We start from the raw sequence: 21,752 nt of genomic DNA, 5'->3' as shown, positions 1-21,752 counted from the left end.
AGCATAACAGTTCGATCTCTGGAGAGAAAAACAAACTACTGTTATGTTTCCCAGCACATTGAGCCAAAATACAGCATAACAGTGTGATCTCTTGAGAGAAGAACAAACTACAGTTATGTTTCCCCGCACATTTAACCAAAATACAGTCTAACAGTTCGATCTCTTGAGAGAAGAACAAACTACTGTTATGTTTCCCAGTACATTGAACCAAAATACTGTCTAACAGTTCGATCTCTTGAGAGAAGAACAAACTACTCATGTTTCCCCGCACATTTAACCAAAATACAGCCTAACAGTTCGATCTCTTGAGAGAAAAACAAACTACTGTTATGTTTCCCAGTACATTGAACCAAAATACTGTCTAACAGTTCGATCTCTTGAGAGAAGAACAAAATACTCATGTTTCCCCGCACATTTAACCAAAATGCAGTCTAACAGTTCGATCTCTTGAGAGAAAAACAAACTACTGTTATGTTTCCCAGTACATTGAACCAAAATACTGTCTAACAGTTCGATCTCTTGAAAGAAAAACAAACTACTGTTATGTTTACCCGCACATTTAACCAAAATACAGTCTAACAGTTCGATCTCTTGAGAGAAAAACAAACTACTGTTATGTTTCCCAGTACATTGAACCAAAATACAGCCTAACAGTTCGATCTCTTGAGAGAAAAACAAACTACTGTTATGTTTTCCAGCTCATTGAACCAAAATACAGTCTAACAGTTCGATCTCTTGAGAGAAAAACAAACTACTGTTATGTTTTCCAGCACATTGAACCAAAATACAGTCTAACAGTTCGATCTCTTGAGAGAAAAACAAACTACTGTTATGTTTCCCAGCACATTGAACCAAAATACAGTCAAACAGTTCGATCTCTTGAGAGAAAAACAAACTACTGTTATGTTTCCTAGCTCATTGAACCAAAATACAGCATAACAGTTCGATCTCTGGAGAGAAAAACAAACTACTGTTATGTTTCCCAGTACATTGAACCAAAATACTGTCTAACAGTTCGATCTCTTGAGAGAAGAACAAACTACTCATGTTTTCCCGCACATTTAACCAAAATACAGTCTAACAGTTCGATCTCTTGAGAGAAGAACAAACTACTGTTATGTTTCCCAGTACATTGAACCAAAATACTGTCTAACAGTTCGATCTCTTGAGAGAAGAACAAACTACTCATGTTTCCCCGCACATTTAACCAAAATACACCCTAACAGTTCGATCTCTTGAGAGAAAAACAAACTACTGTTATGTTTCCCAGTACATTGAACCAAAATACTGTCTAACAGTTCGATCTCTTGAGAGAAGAACAAAATACTCATGTTTCCCCGCACATTTAACCAAAATGCAGTCTAACAGTTCGATCTCTTGAGAGAAAAACAAACTACTGTTATGTTTCCCAGTACATTGAACCAAAATACTGTCTAACAGTTCGATCTCTTGAGAGAAAAACAAACTACTGTTATGTTTACCCGCACATTTAACCAAAATACAGTCTAACAGTTCGATCTCTTGAGAGAAAAACAAACTACTGTTATGTTTCCCAGTACATTGAACCAAAATACAGCCTAACAGTTCGATCTCTTGAGAGAAAAACAAACTACTGTTATGTTTTCCAGCTCATTGAACCAAAATACAGTCTAACAGTTCGATCTCTTGAGAGAAAAACAAACTACTGTTATGTTTTCCAGCACATTGAACCAAAATACAGTCTAACAGTTCGATCTCTTGAGAGAAAAACAAACTACTGTTATGTTTCCCAGCACATTGAACCAAAATACAGTCAAACAGTTCGATCTCTTGAGAGAAAAACAAACTACTGTTATGTTTCCCAGTACATTGAACCAAAATATTGTTTAACAGTTCAATCTCTTGAGAGAAGAACAAACTACTCATGTTTCCCCGCACATTTAACCAAAATACAGTCTAACAGTTCGATCTCTTGAGAGAAAAACAAACTACTGTTATGTTTCCCAGTACATTGAACCAAAATACTGTCTAACAGTTCGATCTCTTGAGAGAAAAACAAACTACTGTTATGTTTCCCCGCACATTTAACCAAAATACAGTCTAACAGTTCGATCTCTTGAGAGAAAAACAAACTACTGTTATGTTTCCCAGTACATTGAACCAAAATACAGCCTAACAGTTCGATCTCTTGAGAGAAAAACAAACTACTGTTATGTTTCCAGCACATTGAACCAAAATACAGTCTAACAGTTCGATCTCTTGAGAGAAAAACAAACTACTGTTATGTTTCCCAGTACATTGAACCAAAATACAGTCTAACAGTTCGATCTCTTGAGAGAAAAACAAACTACTGTTATGTTTTCCAGCACATTGAACCAAAATACAGTCTAACAGTTCGATCTGTTGAGAGAAAAACAAACTACTGTTATGTTTCCCAGCACATTGAACCAAAATACAGTCTAACAGTTCGATCTCTTGAGAGAAAAACAAACTACTGTTATGTTTTCCAGCACATTGAACCAAAATACAGTCTAACAGTTCGATCTCTTGAGAGAAAAACAAACTACTGTTATGTTTTCCAGCACATTGAACCAAAATACAGTCTAACAGTTCGATCTCTTGAGAGAAAAACAAACTACTGTTATGTTTCCCAGCTCATTGAACCAAAATACAGCATAACAGTTCGATCTCTTGAGAGAAAAACAAACTACTGTTATGTTTCCCAGCACATTGAGCCAAAATACAGCATAACAGTGTGATCTCTTGAGAGAAGAACAAACTACAGTTATGTTTTCCAGCACATTGAACCAAAATACAATCTAACAGTTCGATCTCTTGAGAGAAGAACAAACTACTGTTATGTTTCCCAGCACATTGAGCCAAAATACAATCTAACAGTTCGATCTCTTGAGAGAAGATGAAACTACTGTTATCTTTCCCAGCACTTTGAGCCACCATTACTTGTGAAAGTTAATTCAGCATAAGGAAAAAACTAATGATTGATGGCTTTGTATAACGGAGGATAAGGGATTCAGTCTTAACGAAATAATACACTTTCCTACTTTTTGTAGGAAGAAGTAATCGTTTACATTTATCAGTTTCTCAAATAAGTTTGAATGCGATGTTCGACTCAGTGCAGTGGTTTTAACCCAACCAGTTCACCCGGTCCACTCACCGGACTTATATAAAATATATAAATGTTTTAGAATTTCACTTAACAAAAATTGTGAATTTGTTTTCAATTTGCTAACTGCATTTCAAAGAAGTAGCTTTGCAGGAAAACATGTGTAACACATGAGTTACATGATAAATGTGTGAAGACGAAAGGCGAAAGACTTTCGAAACGTCATCCTCTACACATGTGTCTCCACAACAGGCAGTTGTCGTCCATTCTACAAAGTTTCATCATGAATAATCTGCCTAAACAATCTATTAAAAAACATGATAAATGTTTTGTATTAATGATTAGCAACTAAAGTGTTTATTGTTTAGTATTTTAAACCAAACAAATATGTTTTAAGGGTTATTTGCGAAGTGCCAAACACCACAAATAAATATATCAAATTATCCTTGTTAATATTTGGCTTATTATATACTGTTAATGAAATTCCACAAATGGAACATAAGAAGCTCGATTGGTCAGGAAACTCGTCAGAAGGACAGTTTATTTTAAAAGATTTTTTTTAATGTGATTGGCCAACTGTATATAAATGCTGTGATATTATTGGACAACTATACATAAGTGCTGTATATAACTATATATAAGCTCGAATAACGTATATATATTAACCGCATTATACAAAGTAATGTTTGATTAAACAAGTCAGGTAAGTCGATGTTACCAGAGAATATTTATGAAAGGGATAGATGACACTGAAACTTGTGGTTAATTATTTCCATACCATTAAATTATGTCATCACTGTTACGTCTAACGGTTTGAGGTACGCGTTGTCGAACGACCTACGACATATATTGGTTAGGCATAGTTCATGTCTAACGGGCTGAGATATATGTTGGTTAGGCCTAGTTCATGTCCAACGGGCTGAGATATATGTTGGTTAGGCCTAGTTCATGTCTAACGGGCTGAGATATACGTTGTGTAGACCTAGTTGATATCCAACGGGCTGAGATATACGTTGTGTAGACCAAGTTAATGTCCAACAGGCTGAGATATACTAAATGTTAAACTGTTTGGAATCTAATTAAAAATTGCATCACTTCGTCAGGTTTCTATTCTCGTAGTTTTGTTATCTCTTACAGTGGTGAGTGTCGAAGACAAAGGTTTATGATAAAGTTACTTGAAAGAAATAACTGTAGATTCCAAAGCAAATAAAGGGATAAATAAAACCCTGAGATTTGTTCAGTTCAATACTAAATGACGTTCAACTATTGAATGGATAAATGAAGAAACTACTATTACAAGTTTAATAGAATAACTAATGTACACGTTTCGACGAGGTTCTAAATCATCAGATGATAAAACGTTTTCGTCTCAAAGTAAGTTTTCTTGACTAGAAACTGTAAGTAGTTTTCTTAAAGTATGAATAACCTGAATATAAGAGAATAATCTGACGATAAGAAATTAAAACGTATGTTATGAAACATGAATTCAAGTTAAGTTAGCAGATTAAATATTTAAACATGCTTGTTTCAAGCTATAAATGATTTCGTGTTCATGGAAAAGAAAATGGATGAAGTTAAACTCGAGAACATAAAAAATAAAATAAATATTAAATATTAATTTCAGGTGTAAGAGGAACCAAAGCTGACTGTACATCATATTTGTATGAGGAATACAAAGTTTGTTTAGGTATTATAAACAGCAATATGATTGGAATTTCAGAGTTTTTAGTTCTATAATTACTGTGTTATAACTTGTACAAAACACGAACCTGGTGGTCGTAAGGATTCACCTATAAAAATAAAGTGTTTGTTTGAATTTCGCGCAAAGCTACGCGAGGGCTATCTGCGCTAGCCTCGCTAATTTGGCAGTGTAAGACTAGAGGGAAGGCAGCTAGTCATCACCACCCCCCGCCAACACTTGTGCTACTCTTTTACCAACGAATAGTGGGATTGACAGTCACACATTATAACGCCCCCACGGCTGAATGGGCGAGCATATTTTGGTGCGACCGGGATTCGAAACCGCGAACCTCGGATTATGAGTCGAACGCCTTAACACACTTGGCCTTGCCGGGCCCAAAAAATAAGGTGACTGATGAATAAAGTGACTGATGTTAACTGGTCTTAAACATACAGAGTTATATTGAGGCCTATATTTAACTGATAAACAAGAGGGAGTATAGCTCTTAAACTATTCTTTTATGACCTCCAGAGTCTACGTATGCTAAGCACCAGACCACTCTAAGCCTAAATAGCTAGAAAGACGAGGAACACGAAAGTTATAGAAGAGAAATCTAAAAAAAAAAGATATTAAATAACTAAAAAGGAAATAATAAATATAATTTTATATTTACAGAGAATGTAACATAAAGCGATTATTTTCAGATTACAAACAATGTAAATACATCGTTCGGAATTGGAAAAATATTTTTTTCCGATGAATAACTACAATAATAATTATTTGTCTTCAAGTGCCAACATAGAGGAATTTGGCTGTTGTTAAGTGTGAAGCTAACTGTGCTCTGCGCAACACGGATATCGAAACCAGAATTTTAGAATTGTGATCCTGTTGGCGAAAGGCAAAACTACAGGGAGGAAGAAACATAAAATATAGATTACAGTTTAAGAAAGATAATTTAAAATATGAGAAGTGAAAGAAATCATAGTGACTATAGAAGCTAACAACAGCTGTATTATAAAGTAAAACATCTTCCGTTCGTTAAAGATATTTTCAATCAAACTCCTTGATTTCTCGTATCGTGTATGAACAAAAAATATGTTATACACAGTATACAAGAAAGGTAACATACTTTAAAAATCATAGTGACAAAACCGTTTAACACAGAGACATGCGACTTCTTGCATGCACATGAATAATGGTTATTTTTTCTGTCACGACACACTTATCATGACGAAGTAAATGAACACCGTGAATTACATGCAAATTTTCCAGTCTCTTCCTATTATCCTGCTAGGATATTACAGGAAGGGTTCACGACATGATGATACACATCTTTACCCACAACTGCAGTAAAGTAAACCCCTTTTTTAGATCCGCACAAAATAATCGATAGTAGTAATGTACAGAAGACATGGGGGCCAGCTGATGGGGCCACTCTACAGACTGGCGAGGAAATGTTTCTATACAGGAGCAAATCTGATAGGATATCAACAAGTTCTAGTTTATAGAGACACTGATATGGCAGGACAACAAGGTTCCAGTGAGTAGAGACACTGTTATGGTAGGATAACAACAATACAGTAGTCTGTACAGACACTGATATGGTAGAATAACAAGGTTCTAGTCTGTAGAAACAACATTATGGTAGAATAACTTCAAGGTTCTAGTTTGTAAAGTCACTGTTATTGCAGAATAACATCAGGTTCTAGTCTCTACAGTTACCGTTATGGAAGGATAACATCAAGGTTCTCGTCTGTACAGTCACCGTTATGGTATGATAACAACAAGGTTCCAGTCTGAACAGTTACCGTTATGGAATGATAACAACAAGGTTCTAGTCTGTACAGTCACCGTTATGGTATGATAACAACAAGGTTCTAGTCTGTACAGTCACCGTTATGGTATGATGACAACAAGGTTCTAGTCTGTACAGTCACCATTATGGAATGATAACATCAGGTTCTAGTCTGTACAGTCACTGTTATGGTAGGATAACAACAAGGTTCTCGTCTGTACAGTCACCGTTATGGTATGATAACATCAGGTTCTAGTCTGTACAGTCACCGTTATGGAATGATAACATCAGGTTCTAGTCTGTACAGTCACTGTTATGGTAGGATAACAACAAGGTTCTCGTCTGTACAGTCACCGTTATGGTATGATAACAACAAGGTTCTAGTCTGTACAGTCACCGTTATGGTATGATAACAACAAGATTCTAGTCTGTACAGTCACCGTTATGGAAGGATAACAACAAGGTTCTAGTCTGTACAGTCACCGTTATGGAATGATAACAACAAGGTTCTAGTCTGTACAGTCACCGTTATGGAAGGATAACATCAGGTTCTAGTCTGTACAGTCACCGTTGTGGTAGGATAACAACATTTATTTTGCTATATATATATATAAATGCTTTGTTGTTTTTGTTTTGTTTTGTTTTTTGCCCTTGCGAGAAATTATGTATTTGTGTTAAACGGTGTTTCAGTTGTGATTTATAAAAATCGTTTACCATGAATCCTGGACAGCAGGTTGAATTGGAGAATGACGCAAGAAATATTTTCAGTTTGTGTGGAATATATACAGAGATGTATTATTAACCATTTCTCTACTGTGTCTTACGCTCTTAAAAAAAAACTAATATATTTTTTTAATATATCACTGGAAAATAGAATACTAGGGTTTCAAAAATAATAAACTGGAGGTTAAAGACACGGAGAAAACAAGCATATAATATTAATACGAATTTTGTTCCTTACCATATCGTCGCAGTTCATGTTATCATGTCCTGACATGCTCAACCTGACAACCGTGCATATTAGCAATAGCTCTGCAACGTAGAATCCTTTGCAAGGAGATTCCTCTTAAAGCTAACATATCCAGAACACATCATTGTTCGATTTTTTGTTTAATTTTGCCGAGAACGAATTATTTGAAACATTTGACCTAGACTGGACGTAATATGCAAATTTAAACACTGATATTCATTCACGCCCTGAAGTAACCAATATTTTTCCTAATATGAGAAATTTATCCGTTTACTGTGTTGTGTCTGAACCCTTGAGCACTTAAGTGATTTCTGTTTTTTTTTATTTTTTCTTGCAAAGTTACACGAGGGCTATCTGCGTTAGCCGTCCCTAATTTAGCAGTGTAAACCTAGAGGGAAGGCAGCTAGTCATCATCACCCACCGCCAACTCTTAGGCTACTCTTTTACCAATGAATAGTGGGATTGACCGTCACATTATAACAACCCCACGGCTGAAAGGGCAAGCATGTTTAGTATGACGGGTTTCGAACCCTCGACATTCTGATTACCAGTCGAGTGCCTTAACGACTTGCCTATGCTGGGCCAGCACCCAACTAATTCTTTCTGTGCTCAGAAGTAACCTATTTTATTGTTCTGTTAGTTTTCGTTAGTCTCAAGCTTTAGGCTTCATGAAAAAATATTCTTCGTTCCTTTCAGTATTACTAAATAGAACAGAAAGCGCGGGAAAACCGCATATTGAAGAAACAAAACAAAGAATAAATTACGCATAATAAATCACTCGGTGTTTTTCGGTGTAAAATTACTACAGAAAAAAAAAAAGAACTCTGATTCAATATATCCGATAAGGATGCGGCGTTGTGTCTTGTATCTTATCAACTATTCTTGATTGTAGCTTTCGTAGCTTAGCCAACCACAGTGGAGTAAGAATCAATACTCCATGACTGTAACATTTGTATTTGCGGAAGAACCACTTGAGGATAGAAGATACCGAAATAATAACGTTGAGTTTCAGTTTGTTTTGGTCACCTAAACCACCTAATGACTGATTGTCTTTAACTTCTGTTCCTTGAAATTCGTCTACCACATGAACTGCTACAAGAAACCATCAGTTAAAAACCTATAACAACTCCTTGTTACATACTAATATCTCGTTCGTTTCTGGTAAGTACAAGTTTTGTTTGTTTGTTTAGAACAAAGACACGTGTCTCCTTTTTACATTGTAACTTTCTACGCTTACCGTCCTCTCACTCTTCCGTGGAAACCGTAAATAGAAGTCTATAGACTCAAACTAAAACATATATAAACATTAAACAGACAACATTTGGATTCGGAGTCTTGAGATTACCGTGAGTCTCAGAAGGCTGAACAAGCTAGTTTTGTGGTGTCATACCTCTCTATATAGCATGACAATGTGTTTATTCCAATATCCTGATCCTAAAGGTAATGTGTCTCTCAACACGTTTCGTCTCCATCTGAAACCTAGCTCATATTTTTCAATATCACACCTACTTTATTTATAAATGTTTACTGTTAAACACAAAGCTATACAATGGGCTATTTACGCTATGCGCACTACGTGAATCGAAACCCCAATTTTTAGCTTCGTAAGTTAGAGATATACTGCTGAGTAGCTTCTTTATTTAGACTATAAAGTTAACGTTACTGTGTTTAACAAGTAAAAAAACCGTAATAACACCAGATGTCACCACATGTTCTATGAAAATTACATTGGTGCCTGCCCAGCAACGGGCAGTTTGAAACTTTTTGTTAACCTGATCTAAGAAGGTCGAAATCGTGTTCTGTAATTTATTGTAATTAAAATTTTAATACCAGCCATCTTCTAAATACTTATCAATCTGTTTATTCAAATGAAACACATATTTACCAATATTTTTATCCAACTGAAGTTAATCTAATTACAGAATATTATGTGTAACATTAAAATAAAACCATTATATTTTAAACTGCTGGTATTTGGTCATTTCAACCAAAACCACACACGTATAAAACGGTCAAGTCAGAGAGTCCTGAGTTCAACCATAGTCTACTCTAAGTCATAACTGGTGGTCCGAGAGTTGATCCGTCAGTAGCACCCAACGACTACGTGTCCACTCTTAACCCTATAAAGACTGACTAGAACGTTTATAACGAGTCCAACAGCATATCGCAGATCGAACCTTCAATCTCACTGTGAATTAAATAATACATTACTTAATATATAAACAATTAATTGAATCCGGTGGTGTTTAGATATCTTTTAAGTCGAAGCTGTACTAAATATGTACAGTACCGTGCGGTTTTCTCACGAAGATACGGTGAAGTTGCTTTATGCTAATATAACTTTGGCTACTCACTATAATTTATTATAATTAAATATAGCAACAATTTATTAACGTAAAATTAATTTAATATGTGAGGTACTTAAGAGAAAAGAAACTCATGGTTCAAAACATTATTAATTAGTTTTCAAAATTTGCAGAACAATATGCTAACTATCCATGTATTTAAAAATCTTTGGCAGGTAATAATTAATATAGTGTTACGAGAATTTCTTTGATATTTCTTGCCATTTGATAATCGCGTAAATATGTATTTGACAGAGATCCGTAGACAAGTACATTTATAGAAAGTTCTGGTGATAAAAGGTTAAAAGTAGTCCCACAAATTAACATGTACGTAATATTCAAATCTAAAATAAATTGAACGTGTTAAGTGTTGTAACGTTTCTGGACTTAGTTATCAGCGTGATCAAAAGGAAGAAAACTTGTTAGCTGCAACGTTTCGTTTATCTAAATATCGTTCGAATGTTGATCCAAAGAAAAGTTTAATATTTATCAAATAATTCATCCTTACATTATATCTGTCACACCACTTAGTGATATATATAATGTAAGGATGAACTAAGTGGTGTGACAGATATAATGTAAGGATGAACTAAGTAGTGTGATATATATAATGTAAGGATGAACTAAGTGGTGTGACAGATATAATGTAAGGATGAACTAAGTGGTGTGACAGATATAATGTAAGGATGAACTAAATGGTGTGATATATATAATGTAAGGATGAACTAAGTGGTGTGACAGATATAATGTAAGAATGAACTAAGTGGTGTGACAGATATAATGTAAGGATGAACTAAGTGGTGTGACAGATATAATGTAAGGATGAACTAAATGGTGTGATATATATAATGTAAGGATGAACTAAGTGGTGTGACAGATATAATGTAAGAATGAACTAAGTGGTGTGACAGATATAATGTAAGGATGAACTAAGTGGTGTGATATATATAATGTAAGGATGAACTAAATGGTGTGATATATATAATGTAAGGATGAACTAAGTGGTGTGACAGATATAATGTAAGGATGAACTAAGTGGTGTGACAGATATAATGTAAGGATGAACTAAGTGGTGTGACAGATATAATGTAAGGATGAACTAAGTGGTGTGACAGATATAATGTAAGGATGAACTAAGTGGTGTGATATATATAATGTAAGGATGAACTAAGTGGTGTGACAGATATAATGTAAGGATGAACTAAGTGGTGTGACAGATATAATGTAAGGATGAACTAAGTGGTGTGACAGATATAATGTAAGGATGAACTAAGTGGTGTGACAGATATAATGTAAGGATGAACTAAGTGGTGTGACAGATATAATGTAAGGATGAACTAAGTGGTGTGACAGATATAATGTAAGGATGAACTAAATGGTGTGATATATATAATGTAAGGATAAACTAAGTAGTGTGACAGATATAATGTAAGAATGAACTAAGTGGTGTGACAGATATAATGTAAGGATGAACTAAGTGGTGTGACAGATATAATGTAAGGATGAACCAAATGGTGTGATATATATAATGTAAGGATGAACTAAGTGGTGTGACAGATATAATGTAAGAATGAACTAAGTGGTGTGACAGATATAATGTAAGGATGAACTAAGTGGTGTGATATATATAATGTAAGGATGAACTAAATGGTGTGATATATATAATGTAAGGACGAACTAAGTGGTGTGACAGATATAATGTAAGGATGAACTAAGTGGTGTGACAGATATAATGTAAGGATGAACTAAGTGGTGTGACAGATATAATGTAAGGATGAACTAAGTGGTGTGACAGATATAATGTAAGGATGAACTAAGTGGTGTGACAGATATAATGTAAGGATGAACTAAGTGGTGTGATATATATAATGTAAGGATGAACTAAGTGGTGTGACAGATATAATGTAAGGATGAACTAAGTGGTGTGACAGATATAATGTAAGGATGAACCAAGTGGTGTGACAGATATAATGTAAGGATGAACCAAGTGGTGTGACAGATATAATGTAAGGATGAACTAAGTGGTGTGATATATATAATGTAAGGATGAACTAAGTGGTGTGACAGATATAATGTAAGGATGAACTAAGTGGTGTGACAGATATAATGTAAGGATGAACTAAGTGGTGTGACAGATATAATGTAAGGATGAACTAAGTGGTGTGATATATATAATGTAAGGATGAACTAAGTGGTGTGACAGATATAATGTAAGGATGAACTAAGTGGTGTGACAGATATAATGTAAGAATGAACTAAGTGGTGTGACAGATATAATGTAAGAATGAACTAAGTGGTGTGACAGATATAATGTAAGAATGAACTAAGTGGTGTGACAGATATAATGTAAGGATGAACTAAGTGGTGTGATATATATAATGTAAGGATGAACTAAGTGGTGTGACAGATATAATGTAAGAATGAACTAAGTGGTGTGACAGATATAATGTAAGGATGAACTAAGTGGTGTGACAGATATAATGTAAGGATGAACTAAGTGGTGTGACAGATATAATGTAAGGATGAACTAAGTGGTGTGATATATATAATGTAAGGATGAACTAAGTGGTGTGACAGATATAATGTAAGAATGAACTAAGTGGTGTGACAGATATAATGTAAGGATGAACTAAGTGGTGTGACAGATATAATGTAAGGATGAACTAAGTGGTGTGACAGATATAATGTAAGGATGAACTAAATGGTGTGATATATATAATGTAAGGATGAGTAAATTGGTGTGACAGATATAATGTAAGGATGAACTAAGTGGTGTGACAGATATAATGTAAGAATGAACTAAGTGGTGTGATATATATAATGTAAGGATGAACTAAGTGGTGTGACAGATATAATGTAAGGATGAACTAAGTGGTGTGATATATATAATGTAAGGATGAACTAAGTGGTGTGATATATATAATGTAAGGATGAACTAAGTGGTGTGACAGATATAATGTAAGAATGAACTAAGTGGTGTGATATATATAATGTAAGGATGAACTAAGTGGTGTGACAGATATAATGTAAGGATGAACTTAGTGGTGTGACAGATATAATGTAAGGATGAACTAAGTGGTGTGACAGATATAATGTAAGGATTAACTAAGTGGTGTGACAGATATAATGTAAGGATGAACTAAGTGGTGTGACAGATATAATGTAAGGATGAACTAAGTGGTGTGACAGATATAATGTAAGGATGAACTAAGTGGTGTGATATATATAATGTAAGGATGAACTAAGTGGTGTGATATATATAATGTAAGGATGAACTAAGTGGTGTGACAGATATAATGTAAGAATGAACTAAGTGGTGTGACAGATATAATGTAAGAATGAACTAAGTGGTGTGATATATATAATGTAAGGATGAACTAAGTGGTGTGACAGATATAATGTAAGAATGAACTAAGTGGTGTGATATATATAATGTAAGGATGAACTAAGTGGTGCGTGATATATATAATGTAAGGATGAACTAAGTGGTGTGACAGATATAATGTAAGAATGAACTAAGTGGTGTGACAGATATAATGTAAGGATGAACTAAGTGGTGTGACAGATATAATGTAAGAATGAACTAAGTGGTGTGACAGATATAATGTAAGGATGAACTAAGTGGTGTGACAGATATAATGTAAGAATGAACTAAGTGGTGTGACAGATATAATGTAAGGATGAACTAAGTGGTGTGATATATATAATGTAAGGATGAACTAAGTGGTGTGACAGATATAATGTAAGAATGAACTAAGTGGTGTGATATATATAATGTAAGGATGAACTAAGTGGTGTGATATATATAATGTAAGGATGAACTAAGTGGTGTGACAGATATAATGTAAGAATGAACTAAGTGGTGTGACAGATATAATGTAAGGATGAACTAAGTGGTGTGACAGATATAATGTAAGAATGAACTAAGTGGTGTGACAGATATAATGTAAGGATGAACTAAGTGGTGTGACAGATATAATGTAAGAATGAACTAAGTGGTGTGATATATATAATGTAAGGATGAACTAAGTGGTGTGATATATATAATGTAAGGATGAACTAAGTGGTGTGATATATATAATGTAAGGATGAACTAAGTGGTGTGACAGATATAATGTAAGGATGAACTAAGTGGTGTGATATATATAATGTAAGGATGAACTATTGACCCATCCTTGTATAATATCTGTCACACCAACTGACAGATCCTTACATTATATCCGTCACACCACTTAACCCATTCTTGTATAATATCTGTCACACCAATTGACAGATCCTACATTATATCTGTCACATCAATTGACCCGTCATTGTATTATATCTGTCACGCCAACTGACCCATTCTTGTATTTATTTGCAACAACAATCGATCTATCTTTTCACTGTATTTGCCACAAAACCAACACATGCACGAGAGTAGAATAATGTTTATTTTAAACGTGCTAACGATGACGAGAGTGTTGTGCAATAGATATTTCACGAGCTTATTTATCTAACCAATCATCGATTCCCGAAGACAGTGAATTGTATCAAACCTTTAATTAGTGGGTCTCCACTAAAGACACATCTAACGGTACTAATGGTGGCACATTTTATAAAACGACCCTTTGGGAAATTAACAATGTGTTCAATGTTATATTTGTTAATCAATATACATATAACAGTACTGTCTGTTTTATGACCATGTAACTATCATATACATATAGCAGTACTGTCTGTTTTATGACCATGTAACTATCTATATACATATAGAAGTACTGTCCATTTTATGACCATGTAACTATTTATCTATATAAATATAGCAGTACTGTCTGTTTTATGACCATGTAACTACTTATCTATATAAATATAGCAGTACTGTCCATTTTATGACCATGTAACTACTTATCTATATAAATATAGCAGTACTGTCCATTTTATAACCATGTAACTACTTATCTATATAAATATAACAGTACTGTCCATTTTATGACCATGTATTTACTTCGCAAGGTGTGAATTGATCGTCACCAAATCTGACATGAAGGTTTGTTGGAAACATATGGAGATACATACAAATTTGCGGTTTCACATTTTCAGTTTTGCAATTTTTACGGATGTTTCTTACAATTGTATATAAAGGAAGCACCTTTTGATGTCTTTTGATAGCTCTTATTATTCATTAATTTACATAACTTCCGTCCAGGTTACTGTTACTCTATTCAGTACAGAGTAAGTGTGAAAACATATATCTTTATAATATTTTTACTATAAAATCCATTGTTTAAAATAACAAATTTTGCTACAGAAAGACAAAGGTAAACAATTCCTCGATGGTTCGGGTATAAGAAATATTTAAATTTATTACTAAGTGGGGAAGAAACATTTAAACAATATAAACATATTTAGGAGAACCTGTGACACATTCTTTTCGTAGTTCTTCCTGTGACACATTCATTTCGTAGTTCTTCCTGTGACACATTCTTTTCGTAGTTCTTCCTGTGACACATTCTTCTCTCAGTTCTTCAATAGGATTAACGTGTCATAAACTACGTCAAAACTTTCTAAACTCTTTTGAATGAAATATATTTATTTATCTGGTAGTATTTTTAGTATGTATCCCACTTTTAGTCTACTATGCAAGGCATTATATCTACAGATTTTCAGCTCCAAATATGTAACATCAGCCAGCACATTCATCAAAGACTTTTAATTTCAAGTCTAATCTAGATCAACTTAATCATAAAGCCTTAATGGCCAGTTTCAATGTTATATCCCTCTTTAAAGAAGTTCCAACCACTGAAGCCTGCAAGATAGCCTTAGAACTCTATATCCGAGACCCTAACTCAACTATAGACATTCCCAGCAACCAATTAGCAACCCTCATAAATTCACCACGATGAAGACAAACTTCATGTTGAACAACCACAACTATATACAAACAAATGGCCTAAGCATGGGCAACCCAGTATCACCAGTTCTAGCCAATATTTTTATGACACAAGTTGAAACACAAGCAATTAACACAGCATTACATCCACCACTATACTGGTACAGATATGTAGATGACACGGTTGCGATATTCAGATCTACAGAACACATACTTAATTTTTTCAATCACATTAACTCTATACATCCCAACATTAACTTCACATGTGAACAGGAAGAAAGCAATCAAATATCATTTCTTAACCTCAAAATTACAAGAACTGACACACAATTCAAAACAGAAATCCACCGAAAAATCACCCATACTGGACTATACATTCCTTGGGACTCAGCACATGAAACAAAACAAAAACTCAACATACTAAGAAACCAAATAAATACAGCCATAAAACTATGCTCACCAGATAAAATTAACGATGAATTATACAAAATAAAACAATACTTCATCAACATCAATAAGTTTCCTCCACAAACCGTAGAAAACATTATACGCACACACCTAGACGGAAACCAAAATCAACCAACAAAAGTAAATATATCTCACGAATCAAAAAATCACGAAACCATATACTGCTACATACCATATATTCCTGATATCAGCAGACAAATAACTAACATTTGGCAAAAACTAACAACAAAATATGACATTCCAGTTAATACCAAATTTATTCAAAAACCAGATACAAAACTGAGGTCTATACTATGTAAACACTACACTGACAAACACCACACCAACATTATTTATAAAATACAATGTGATAACTGCCACGACTTCTATATTGGAGAAACAAGTAGAAAAATGGAAACCAGATTCAAAGAACATAAAAAGTCACCTTCACACGTTTTCGAACACTGCAAGTCAAATAAACACAACATAACCATAGAAAACATCCAAATACTAAATAAATAAACAAACGCAAAATTAAAGAAGCCTTACTTATACAACAACTTAAACCCAAAATAAACCAATATAAAGGAATACCTTTATACCTATATTAATATAAAATAAATAAAATTATATATTCAAACATCTAAGCACGTCCTCTACATTCCGACACTTAGTTACACAACCCCTACCAAACATATGGTCAGCTTCCAGTCAGTTACCTCTTTCTTCTTTGTGAACCTGGCGATGACCGAAGAAGATCGAAACGTTGTTCACTCCTCTATGTAAAATATTTTCTCAACCCAAACGAGCCGTTTTTACATAAATATTTCTCTATAAGTGGGTTTTCTCGACATCACTGATTGTTTAGAGTTAAAAGATATCTTTCTCTTATTTTCATAGTTATATATGTGTGTTGTTTAGTTATATATGTGTGTTAGTTACAGATACATAAGTGTGTTATTTACAGCTACATGTGTGTGTGTTGTTTGCAGTTATATATGTGTGTTGTTTACAGATATATATGTGTGTTATTTTCAGTTATATACGTGCTTTATTTGCAGTTATATATGAGTGTGATGTTTACAGTTATATATTATACGTGTGTTATTTATATACAGATGAGTAGGACATTTACCTGAACGGGCTTTTTTTTTTTAAATTGGAAATTACCAGTGGTGTTGAAAATGTGTCCTAAATATGTTATCAAAAGAAATTGTTAAAACTTAACCAGTGGTTCTCAAACTCAACATTCAGAGCGTCAACCACCAGGTCACGATCTGACCCGGTATATGTGAAATAACAAGTCGCTCTGTCGTAGGGTTAAGGGTCGAATGTGTTTTGAACTTCACAAAACAACTCTTTCAAAAGGTGAATTCCGTATCCAAGTAAACCCTACAAGATCAGTGATAAACTGTAAATTCAACTTAAGGCTTATTTGTACAACGATTAATCAGACAAAGCTTATTAGTTTCACAAAGGCCTAATTAGTGAAGGAATGTTCATATATATAACAAATTAACTTCAGTAATCACTCTTATAATGAGTTGAGTAGAACAAAAACAATCGTCACATACAGAGATGATTTATAATAATATTTGGAATAGCTTTTGATGTTTCATATTACAGTTTCTCACTTCTGTTACACTATTCAATGATTGCACTGTTTGCAGTGGGTTAGATGCCGTTAATGAAACTCGATATTAAAGACATGTCTCTGGAGTAATTAGTCGAAATATGATTTGGTAAAATTAGCATCCAGTAAATCATTAAACCATCTGTCTTTGTTATTCTTACTAGCCAGTAATTTGTTGTAACATTTAACTAATATGAAGACATTGTGACTTAGGGTTTATATTTCGTCTGTTTTGTAATCATTTTTGGAACTGTGTTAAACTTCTTTATGTGATGTTTTATTAACATTCTATAAAAAAACTGAATTATATCTTCTGCATTTACAAAGCCATAAAACCTTTCAAAAATCAGGAGAGGGGGCTGTGCAGGTAGGAATGCTAATGAAAGTAAAAAATACAGAAATTATTTTTCTTACTTTACAAAATGGAATAAAACATTATCCATTACTCGGAATGTATTTCATCTTTTAGTTTCAAAATACGGCCGTAACAAATTTACAAATATAAACTTTTCTGACAAAAATGCTTGTCGCATAATAAAGAAACATATTATGGTATTATGTATTCAACACAGAAAGCAGGGTAATATTTAGGCTTAATGTTCCATTCTTCTACTGTTAACAAAATAACACTTCAAAGATAAATGTGACTTCATTCACATTTCTTTCACATCTTTCTGTTCGGAGAGGACAACACCCAGATTTTAATTTAACACCATGTGAATAACAACCACGCATTCATCAATTACTTCTATTTTGTAGTTTACAATAGTGAAATGTCTAATGTATTAAAACATACTACAGAAAATGTAGAAGTGTCAAATGTTCCAGTAAATCACGTGACCTAGATTGAGTTTATCACATAAAATACGATTTAGGTTAAAGAAAAGTGACAATAAAAAAAGTATATAATTTTATTTGTGTCAATTTAAAATCAGTTCCATGTAACTAATAAAACTTGTTTAATTGACCTTCGCTTATTAGTAGAATAAGGAATGACAAAAAAGGTTACAATTGCTATTTTTTTAATAAGGTGCTATTGGAGAAAGGGAGTGTTGGCCTTAATACCATGCTCGCCCTTTCAGCCGTGGGGGCGTTATAATGTGCAGTCAATCCCGCTATTCATTGGTAAAAGAGTAGTCCAAGAGTTGCCGATGGGTGGTGATGACTAGGCGCCTTCTCTCTAGTCTTACACTGCTAAATTAGGGACAGCTAGCACAGATAGCCCTCGTGTAACGTGTGCGAAATTCCAAGAACAAACAAACAAAACTTAATAACTTTATAACAGTTTAAGTAACACCTAACTTGATATTGACATTTTTAATTATTTACTGATCTGGAATTTATCTGACTCCTTAGGCCTAAAATATTTAATTAAATTGAATATGTTTAACTTCTTTTGTTCAGTTATGATTTCAGTTTTATTTAAACAATTACTTTTAGCCGCGGTATAATGGTTCGTTTTGTCTGTGTTAGCCTTCTCTAATTTAGCAGTGTAAGACTAGAGGAAAAGTAGTTAGTCATCACCACCCATCGCCAACTCTTGGACTACTCTTTTACCAACGAAAGATGGGATTGATCATTACATTATAACACCTTTACGGCTGAAAGGGCGAGAATGTTTTGGTGTAAGGGGGATTCGAACCCGCGACCCTCGGATTACGACTCAAGTGCCTTAACCACCTGGCCATGCCAGGCCCATAACGGTTCGTAGAACGGTTACTATTTTTCATTTTTGATCTTTCAAGTACGAAATTTTCGCTCATAGCTCCTTCATATCTTGACTGCTTTTACAGTTCGATCTTACAAGATCAAACACTTTCGATTAATGTGTTTGATCTTGTAAGAAGTCTCATAGATTGGTTAACTCTGATCCTATTGAAGTGTGTTTCATTTTGAGGGTTGGCTGGTAAAGTTCCTGAAGAGTAACAAAATCATATCGCGTATATGATTTGTATATGTCCACACGCATCAAACAAAGTAAGAAATACTTCCGTAACTACACATGAATATACCTGTATTGTTGGCATTCAAACAAAGTAAGAAATACTTCGGTAACTACACATGAATATATCTGTATTGTTGGCATTCAAACAAAGTAAGAAATACTTCGGTAGCTACACATAAATATATCTGTATTGTTGGCATTCAAACAAAGTAAGAAATACTTCTGTAGCTAGACATAAATATATCTGTATTGTTGGCATTCAAACAAAGTAAGAAATACTTCAGTAACTACACATGAATATATCTGTATTGTTGGCATTCAAACAAAGTAAGAAATACTTCGGTAGCTACACATAAATATATCTGTATTGTTGGCATTCAAACAAAGTAAGAAATACTTCGGTAGCTACACATAAATATATCTGTATTGTTGGCATTCAAACAAAGTAAGAAATACTTCGGTAACTACACATGAATATATCTGTATTGTTGGCATTCAAACAAAGTAAGAAATACTTCAGTAACTACACATGAATATATCTGTATTGTTGGCATTCAAACAAAGTAAGAAATACTTCGGTAGCTACACATAAATATATCTGTATTGTTGGCATTCAAACAAAGTAAGAAATACTTCGGTAGCTACACATAAATATATCTGTATTGTTGGCATTCAAACAAAGTAAGAAATCCTTCGGTAACTACACATGAATATATCTGTATTGTTGGCATTCAAACAAAGTAAGAAATACTTCAGTAACTACACATGAATATATCTGTATTGTTGGCATTCAAACAAAGTAAGAAATACTTCGGTAGCTACACATAAATATATCTGTATTGTTGGCATTCAAACAAAGTAAGAAATACTTCGGTAGCTACACATAAATATATCTGTATTGTTGGCATTCAAACAAAGTAAGAAATACTTCGGTAGCTACACATAAATATATCTGTATTGTTGGCATTCAAACAAAGTAAGAAATACTTCGGTAGCTACACATAAATATATCTGTATTGTTGGCATTCAAACAAAGTAAGAAATACTTCGGTAGCTACACATAAATATATCTGTATTGTTGGCATTCAAACAAAGTAAGAAATACTTCTGTAGCTAGACATAAATATATCTGTATTGTTGGCATTCAAACAAAGTAAGAAATACTTCGGTAGCTACACATTAATATATCTGTATTGTTGGCATTCAAACAAAGTAAGAAATACTTCGGTAGCTACACATAAATATATCTGTATTGTTGGCATTCAAACAAAGTAAGAAATACTTCCGTAACTACACATGAATATATCTGTATTGTTGGCATTCAAACAAAGTAAGAAATACTTCAGTAACTACACATGAATATATCTGTATTGTTGGCATTCAAACAAAGTAAGAAATACTTCGGTAGCTACACATAAATATATCTGTATTGTTGGCATTCAAACAAAGTAAAAAATATTTCGGTAGCTACACATAAATATATCTGTATTGTTGGCATTCAAACAAAGTAAGAAATACTTCGGTAGCTACACATAAATATATCTGTATTGTTGGCATTCAAACAAAGTAAGAAATCCTTCGGTAACTACACATGAATATATCTGTATTGTTGGCATTCAAACAAAGTAAGAAATACTTCAGTAACTACACATGAATATATCTGTATTGTTGGCATTCAAACAAAGTAAGAAATACTTCGGTAGCTACACATAAATATATCTGTATTGTTGGCATTCAAACAAAGTAAGAAATACTTCGGTAGCTACACATAAATATATCTGTATTGTTGGCATTCAAACAAAGTAAGAAATACTTCGGTAACTACACATGAATATATCTGTATTGTTGGCATTCAAACAAAGTAAGAAATACTTCAGTAACTACACATGAATATATCTGTATTGTTGGCATTCAAACAAAGTAAAAAATATTTCGGTAGCTACACATAAATATATCTGTATTGT

The sequence above is a fragment of the Tachypleus tridentatus genome, chromosome 12 (assembly GCF_004210375.1).
Source record: "Tachypleus tridentatus isolate NWPU-2018 chromosome 12, ASM421037v1, whole genome shotgun sequence".
Lineage (NCBI taxonomy): Eukaryota > Metazoa > Arthropoda > Merostomata > Xiphosura > Limulidae > Tachypleus > Tachypleus tridentatus.
The sequence above is the reverse complement of the archived record's forward strand: the minus strand, read 5'-3'. Positions refer to the sequence as shown.